Here is an 8071-nt window from a genome sequence, read left to right as displayed (position 1 = left end):
CCACTACCCCTTGTTCATTTCCCAGAGTTAGGAGTCTCTCACGGTTTGTCTCTCTCTCTAATTTTTCCCACTCATTTTCCCTCCTTTCCTCTATAATCCCTTTCACTATTTCTTATATTCCCCGTATGCATGAAACCATATGATGATTGTCCTTCTCCGATTGACTTACTTCACTCAGCATAATACCCTCCAGTTCCATCCACGTCAAAGCAAATGGTGGGTATTCATTCTTTCTGATGACTGAGTAATATATTCCACTGTATACATAGACCACATCTTCTTTATCCATCATCTGTCGATGGACACCAAGGCTCCTTCCCCAGTTAGGCTATTGTGGACATTGCTGATCTAAACATCAGGGTGCAGGTGTCCTGCGTTTCTCTGCATCTGTATCTTTGGGGTAAATCCCCAGCAGTGCTATTGCTGGGTCATAGGGCAGGTCTATTTTTAACTCTTTGAGGAACCTCCACACAGTTTTCCAGAGTGGCTGCACCAGTTTACATTCTCACCAACAGTGCAGGAGGGTTCCCCTTTCTCCACATCCTCTCCAATATTTGTGGTTTCCTGTCTTGTCAATGTTCCCCATTCTCAGTGGTGTGAGGTGGCATCTCATTGTGATTTTGATTTGTATTTCCCTGACGGCAAGTGATGTGGAGCATTTCCTCATGTGCTTGTTCGCCATGTGTATGTCTTCTTTGGCGAAATTTCTGTTCATGTCTTTTGCCCATTTCATGATTGGATTGCAAATGACATATCAGATAAAGAGCTAGTATCCAAGATATATAAAGAACTGGTTAAACTCAACAGCAAAGAAACATAATCAGATTTTTTTTTATTAATGAACCAGTATCTATTGAATGCATAGAAAAGGAAAAGAGTAGAGGTGGTTTCAAGAGTCGATTTTGTTGCTTTAACCAAAATGACAATATTGTAGTGGAGAGAAGTGGATGCTTTAAAGGATGTGTAAGCACATGGATTAGAAATTCCAGGGAAAGAGGGAGGAAATTACAATGGTAGTTTTTCCCCTATTTCTAGCTTGCACAAGTGGATAAATGTTAATAACAGCACTGAGACATGAAATCTTAAAGGACAACCAGCTTTTAGGTGAAAAAAATAATGAATTTTAGGTATATTGAGTTTGAGTGAAAAATGAGATACTTAGAAAGCAATTGACTTCAGTAGCCCACAGGAAGATTGACTGGAGGTACACATTTGGGACTCATTAGTTGTGCAAACTATACATGAAGCCATGAGCACGGATGTGATTTAAATCTGTGAAGAGAATGGAGAGAATATCTACAGAGTGACAAAAAGGAAATAGCTAGGAGGAAGTCTTAAAAACATCATATCTAAAGTCAGAGGACGAAGGAAGACACCTTTCTGAAAGAAACTGAAAGAGGTCACCCAGGGAGATAAGAGAAAGCAGAATTGCAGAATTATGTGTCCATGACAACAAGGAAAGAGGATTTCAAAGAGGAAGAGATGTTTGAGATTTTCAAATGCTACTTAGAGGTCAAGTAAGATACACTGAAAAATGTTCATTGTGTTTAGTGACATGGATCCTGAGGGTTCTTACAGACATTCTTTTCATGGGGTGATAGAGTAGAAGTCAGAATTGGAGTGTATGGTGTGAGGATGAGTACAGAGAAAAAAGAAGGATTGGAAGCAGACAATTTATTTCGAGAAGCTGAGCAGGGAGGGCCAGAGGGAAAAAGATGGACTTCGCTGGGCCTGTCCTAAAGAAGAACTCATCCAATTTGTTTTTAATCTATACAATTAAAAAAATAAAATTTAATAGAGCATTTAAAATTGGATGATTTCACATAAAAATCCAGCTGTCCTTGAAATGTCCACTAATCTGACTACACAGATTTATATTACTGCCTCTCATCTGCCAAAAGAGAAACAGTTTGGAGAATTTAAATAACTTGCCCAATATCCCAGCTAGGAGGGGTTGAGGCTCGGCTGAAACCATGTCTGAGGATTTCAAGTCCTGTGTCCTTTGTATAATTCCACCCCTGATTCCCATGAAGCTTTCAAGATCACAAAGTGTGCATTCCAGGGCAATTCTGGAGTGATCAGAGGCACCCATTTCAGACTTTTCTTTATTTGACCCTGACCTGGAACCAATCTGCACTCTTACATGTGCAGGGTGAAATCAGAGCCCTACTGTCTGGGGTTCTCTGCCCTGGCTTCTGCAATTTCTGGGACTGAAAGAAAGTTCCTGTTTGATATGGTCAAAAGAAAGCCGTGGAGATCCCTGGAGACATTTCTCTAAGGATCAATGACTGCAGATGTGCGTACACACTGTCAGTCATGACTCACTAAATGATGAGAGTCAGAAAGAGTCAAGAATCCAATAAGAAATAAAGTACTTGGCCAGCTTCACGTTTTATACTCACAATGGCTGCCTTCCAAATGTCTGGTCTCTGGGATGGAAAGATCTTTCCTTAATTCTGGTATGGCCCTCAGTTCAGGGGGAGCTACTGTTCCAGAGATCAATAAAACCCAACGTGAAGACTATACTTTCTGCATTTACTAGGGAAACTCTTAGCTACTCTTTTTTTTTTTTTTTTTTTTTTGTGGGAGGGGTAGCTGTTGTTTTATTCAAAGAACCTACATTTTACTTTAATTCTGTGATTCTTACCTGCTACAGAGAAGACATAATTAATGTAATTGGTTATAAAATTAAATGTTTCCTTTCATAAGCATCAGAACTTATTTGTTTTTTAAGATTTTATTTATTTATTCATGAGAGACACAGAGAGAGAAAGAGAGAGAGAGGCAGAGACACAGGCAAAGGGACAAGCAGGCTCCATGGAGGGAGCCCGATGTGGGACTCGACACCGAGACTCCAGGATCATGCCCTTGGACCAAAGGCAGGCACTAAACTGCTGAGCCATCCAGGGATCCCAGAACTTATTTTTTAAAAACTTTGTTTTTCTATATTGTAAACTCTGGACACAAATGGAAGAATTATTAAATGCCTTTTGTTTTCAGGATTAGTTGGGTGTTTATTTTCCTTCTTCTTTCCCACCATCCCTTCACCTTTCTGCCACAAGCCTGGACAATGCAAGAGAAAAATTACTCAGCCTTCCATTTGCAGACCCTCAGGAAATGTCCTGAAAATGGCAAACATTTATTAAAAAGGCAATCAGTTTGAAATTTTCTGTCATCTTAATGAGAACTTAAATCAATAGTTTAGAATACTAGAAATATATTTAACAATAAATAAATAAATAAATAAATAAATAAATCTACAAGATATAGAGAGAAATACATTATTTTATTTTGAAAGCAAGAGAGGATGTATTTTAGTTTTGTATCCTTCTGAGAAGATAGCGAAGCATTATCACCACAAGAAAATGTATCCTCCAAAATGAAAAACTGTATTTCAGAAATTTAAATTAGCACAAATTCATTGCTGATGAACTAATAAACTATAAGCAATTAAGTGTTTTCATTAGATTTATGTATTAGTATCTCAGGCAGTGAAAGTAAAAATGATTTTATTTCACATGACCCACTATTAAATTTTCTCTGAAATACTTCCACATAAATAATTTAGGCTAATGCAATAAGATGTATTTCTTCCATGAACCTAAAGGAATTGTATTTGAACACACTTAAGAAAATAAATGTGAGGTACCTGGGTAGTGCAGTTGGTTAAGTGCTCAATCCTTGGTTTCAGATCAGGTCATGATCTCAGGTTCCTAGGATCAAGGTCTGCATCAGGCTCCATGCTCAGTTGGGAGTCTGCTTGTCTCCCTCTGCCTCTGCTCCTCCTCCTGCATGTGCTCGCTCTCTCTCTCTCCAAAATAAATAAATCAATCTTTAAAAAATTAAAATAAATCTCATCCTTAAAAATTAGCCATCCCAAATTTTTATCTGACACATCAAAGAGTCAAATAACAGTACATACTTCTTGCTTATTTGTGAACTTCTTGAGCATAATGCAAAAACCATGAAGGTTACTATAATAGCCTGGCTTCCTGGAGACCCACTCTGAGGTGGAGGTCAGAGGTTAGCATGCAGAAAGTTTATCAGTGAGTGTCCTAAGAGTCAACACCTGAGAAAGGCAAGAGAAGGAAGGAAGAGTGGACAGAGGGAGGTGATGGTTGCCCTACAGTCTCAACAAAGGCCTCAGTCAGCCTAACACTGAATTCTAAAGCTGAGATGACCCTTCAGAGCTCTCCTGATTGACACAAGGGACCTAGATTTTTAGAGCCCATGTAAATCAATACTGGACATAGACCTCTCGGGGATGAGAATATGACCTTGCACCGTGATGATTCTGTTAGTAATCTTCAACCATCATTCCACAATGAGGCCATAAGAGTCCCATTTTAACAAACTGATCTATAACATTTGGTATTTAAAAAATAGATAAGGAAACCATACATATCAATCATCCAGGCTTTTACGAGACACGAATTATACATGTTCTAGCACTTATACAAGACTCTAAAAAGACCCTGACTTAAATCTCTCGTAGGTCATGTTCAGCTGGTATCTTTAGTGATACAGTCAAACCTCACTTGACAAATTTAGGTGACTGAAGTAACTTACAGAGCTTGCTTGTCAAATCAGAGTCAGAGAAATCAGAGATTTTATCTGGTATCCAATTTTACTAAACGATTATAAGGATGCAACAAGCACAAGGCTCAGTCAAAACAGCCATCTGAGACATCCATGGCAGCTCCCCAGATTCTGGCTCAGAATAAATTAATCCTCTAAGTGAGTTTTATGGGGTACCTCATACAGCTGGAACATTTAAATATGAAACAACTCCAAGGAGTGGTATTGCCTGCATTATCCAGGAATCCATGTCTTTTGGATCCTTGGTTCTATTTTTCCAGGAAATCCTTAGCTAGAGGCATCCTGCTAAAGGCATGTTCAAAGTTAAGGGCTTTTTTTCATAACAAAGAACATTAGCCAAAGGTCAAGTTGACAAGGAGATGAGATTGGGTCACTTACTTTCTTTTCTTTCTGCCAGGAACATTCCCACCATCCATAAAAGGGGGTGAGAGGATCTCTGAGCATCTGCTTTAACTCCTTCTCACAGTCACTTAATGTTAAAATGCACAAATGGGACAAAAAGAGAGTTCATTTACCTCTAGGATATAATTTATAAACCAGAGTGGTACAAGTAAAACAGAGATTCATGGGGTTATGCAAATGTAAATAATGGCATAAATATAAGGGAGAGTACATCACCTTGGGTAAAAATGGTGAGAGGCCATCATCCAAGATGAAATGGGGCACTATGGCAACAAAGAGATGGAAAGAGGGGTTGAGATCTCAAGACAGTAGATGCTCACCACATCCTCAGAAAAGAATTGGAAGGTCAAAGTAGGTCAAGGTTAAGACTAACAGGTTTTTAAATTATACTGTGGGTTGTCTATCCACCGCAGAGCCTACCACTTACTGAGTTTCTGAGAAGAGAAAAAAAATGCTGATGAGTCAAAAAAACAAAAACAAACAAACAAACAAAAAACCTTGAAAAAGTCTCTTGGGCAATTTGGAATGAAAGGTAAAAGGAATAAAAAGAAACAACCTGGAAACCGCATAATTCTGAGGCTATACCTCAAACTTCCTTTAACATGCTTCCAAAATACTACTTCTACTTCCTTTTTCTATCTCTTTCTACTCCTCCATCTACTCCTCACTATGTCTGAAGACCCTATCCACAACCAAGAAATGACCCATAGGCTTTTCAAGAAAATCTTTAAAATAATTATATGAATGTGCATAAAAACATCTGTCAGATCTTAGATCTGTGCACTTTCTCTCACCTATTTCTGAATATTTTTAAAGAGTGTAAGAATCAGTTATGGTCTGCCTTTCATTTTCCCTCTTTTTTTTTTCTTCGATGCAATCACAGACACAGTTCCTAGAAATATTAATAATATTCTCTTAAGGGAATTTTCCAACACAAGGTCAAAGATAGATATTTAAAAGATAAAAAACTGCTTCAGGATAAAATTATACTCCAAGTAAGTTCTGTGAAAATACTTAATGGAAAAGTCAAGTAATTTATTCTCTAAAAGATTTGTTTCCTGCTGTATAATCCATGAAGAAGTTACAAAAAAAGAAAGAAAGAAAGAAGAAAGAAAGAAAGAAAGAAAGAAAGAAAGAAAGAAAGAAAGAAAGGAAGGAAGAAAGAGAAAGAAAGAAGAAAGAAAGAAAGAAAAAGGGAAAAAAATGTGAACCAGCAGAAAATTACCAGAGAGGAAAGGTAGCAAATATATTTCAGGAGAAGCAAACTGAACTTAGATCGTTCATACGTCAGATACTTTTCAAACATCAGAAAGCACATGACCTGCTAGGGGGTATCAGCCGAGAAGACCCGCTGATTGGCATTTATTTGGCAAATAACTAAGAACCCAGGGTCGGAGCTTCAGGGGGGCTGACAAAATTGGAAAGCAGATGTGAACTCAGAAAATGGAGCTCACAAAATACTGATGACTGTGGCTCAGGAGCACTATCGCCACAGGCAGCTCGTAACCTAAGCCCATGCCAACCTTGCCACACCCCTCAGCATGACTTCGATTTCCCTTTAAGGATCTCCTTGTATGGAATCCTGCGTTACAGAAGTAGGTGTTAGGGAAGGTTTTGGAGGAGAGAGGGAAGAGGAGGCTTTACTTTGCACACCTACAATAATGTGTGCAAAACCTCTCCAGCAAACATACAATTCCTCTCCAATTTCTCTTTAGCACAACTAGCCGAGGAGCCTTCCCTCCCCTCTCACTCCTCCCTGGTATAAGGCCTAAAATTCAGGCTCAAGATTGTATGTTGCCTTGACAACTATTGAAATCCAGAGCGCATGGACTGGCCTTCCTCTGCTGTGGCAGCCTGGATCCCTGAGCCAAACAGCCCTCCGTGTCAAAGAGACCAGGTGTGGTCTCTGCTCGTCCCTGAATAGCAGGTTGCAGTTCCCTGCCAACCAGCAGAAGAATTCAAATGACCTAATGACACCCTCCCACCAGACCCAAGGGGCACCCATTCTGTAGGTACTCTGAAGCCTGCCTTCCACAGCCCCTGGGCTGTTCTGAATGCAACCCGGAGTAGCCTACATGACGTGCGGTGGCCTCTTCCCTGAGCTGTGAGCCTATGTGACTGATAAACTGCTCTTGTGATTTGTCCAGTAATCCCCATAATCTGGGGGCAGGAATCCCTCCACCACCAATGGGGTAAAGAGGAGGTAAATAAAGCCCTGTGCCTTCACCACATCAGCCTCAAGAATTGGCACTTCCAGTCTCCTTCCTTTCTTTCTTTCTTTCTTTCTTTCTTTCTTTCTTTCTTCTTTCTTTCTTTCTTTCTTTCTTTCTTTCTTTCTTTCTTTCTTTCTTCTTTCTTTCAGATTTTATTTATTTATTCATGAGAGACAGAAAGAGAGAGAGGCAGAGACACAGGCCCAGGGAGAAGCAGGCTCCATGCAGGGAGCCTGATGCGAGACTCAATCCCAAGATCCCGGGATCATGACCTGAGCTGAAGGCAGACACTCAAACACTGAGCCACCCAGGTGCTCCTTCTTTGTGGTCTTATCACCTAAATGTGCATACCTCCACACTATAGTTTAGTCTCGGCATCCCCCTCCTCTCATTTTTACATTTTATCCTTTATTTTATTTTTTAAATTCTTAAAAAGATTTTATTTATTTATTTGAGAGAGGGAGAGAGAGAGAGAGAGAGAGATGAGCAGAGTGAGAGGCAAAGGGAGAAGTAGTGCCAGATGCAAGGCTCCATCCCAGGACCCCAGGGTTACCACCCAACCCAAAGGCAGACACTCAACCACTGTGCCACCCAGGTGTCCTTCCAGTCTTTCTTAAGGATGTAAATCTTTAGAAAGAGCTCTGTTCCCTCTAACCTTCAAATGTTCATTGCACCGTGTACCACTTGAAGAACAGGGTAGGCCAGTCGGGAGGCAGACTTCTTGAGCACAAGAGAAAGATCCTCCAGTCACCTGACTCCACCCTGCCTTACACTGCAGTAAAGATGTTAAACGACATTTTGTTGTTATTTTGCTTAAGGACTATAAAACTGAAGTTGGATTTACAATGTGAAATATA

At 39.8% G+C, this 8071-nt stretch overlaps 1 long non-coding RNA gene across 3 annotated transcripts in view; it reads right to left on the bottom strand.

The window, feature by feature from the left end:
• Nucleotides 1-1121: 1121 nt before the first annotated feature.
• The window catches only part of LOC140596664 (uncharacterized), a 47903-nt gene continuing 40953 nt past the window's right edge, over nt 1122-8071 (bottom strand). For 2 of the 3 annotated variants that reach the window (XR_011998573.1, XR_011998574.1), the window contains 2 exons: nt 3650-5264; nt 1122-3122 (listed from right to left, as the gene is read on the bottom strand). This is a non-coding gene — a long non-coding RNA (uncharacterized lncRNA). The remainder of the gene's footprint in view (nt 3123-3649; nt 5265-8071) is intronic. The other variant, XR_011998575.1, reaches the window with a different exon arrangement.

This window comes from Vulpes vulpes, unplaced genomic scaffold, assembly GCF_048418805.1.
Source record: "Vulpes vulpes isolate BD-2025 unplaced genomic scaffold, VulVul3 Bu000000737, whole genome shotgun sequence".
In the NCBI taxonomy this organism is placed as follows: Eukaryota; Metazoa; Chordata; class Mammalia; order Carnivora; family Canidae; genus Vulpes; species Vulpes vulpes.
Note: the sequence above shows the minus strand (reverse complement) of the source record. Positions and strands in the feature narration are given on the sequence as shown.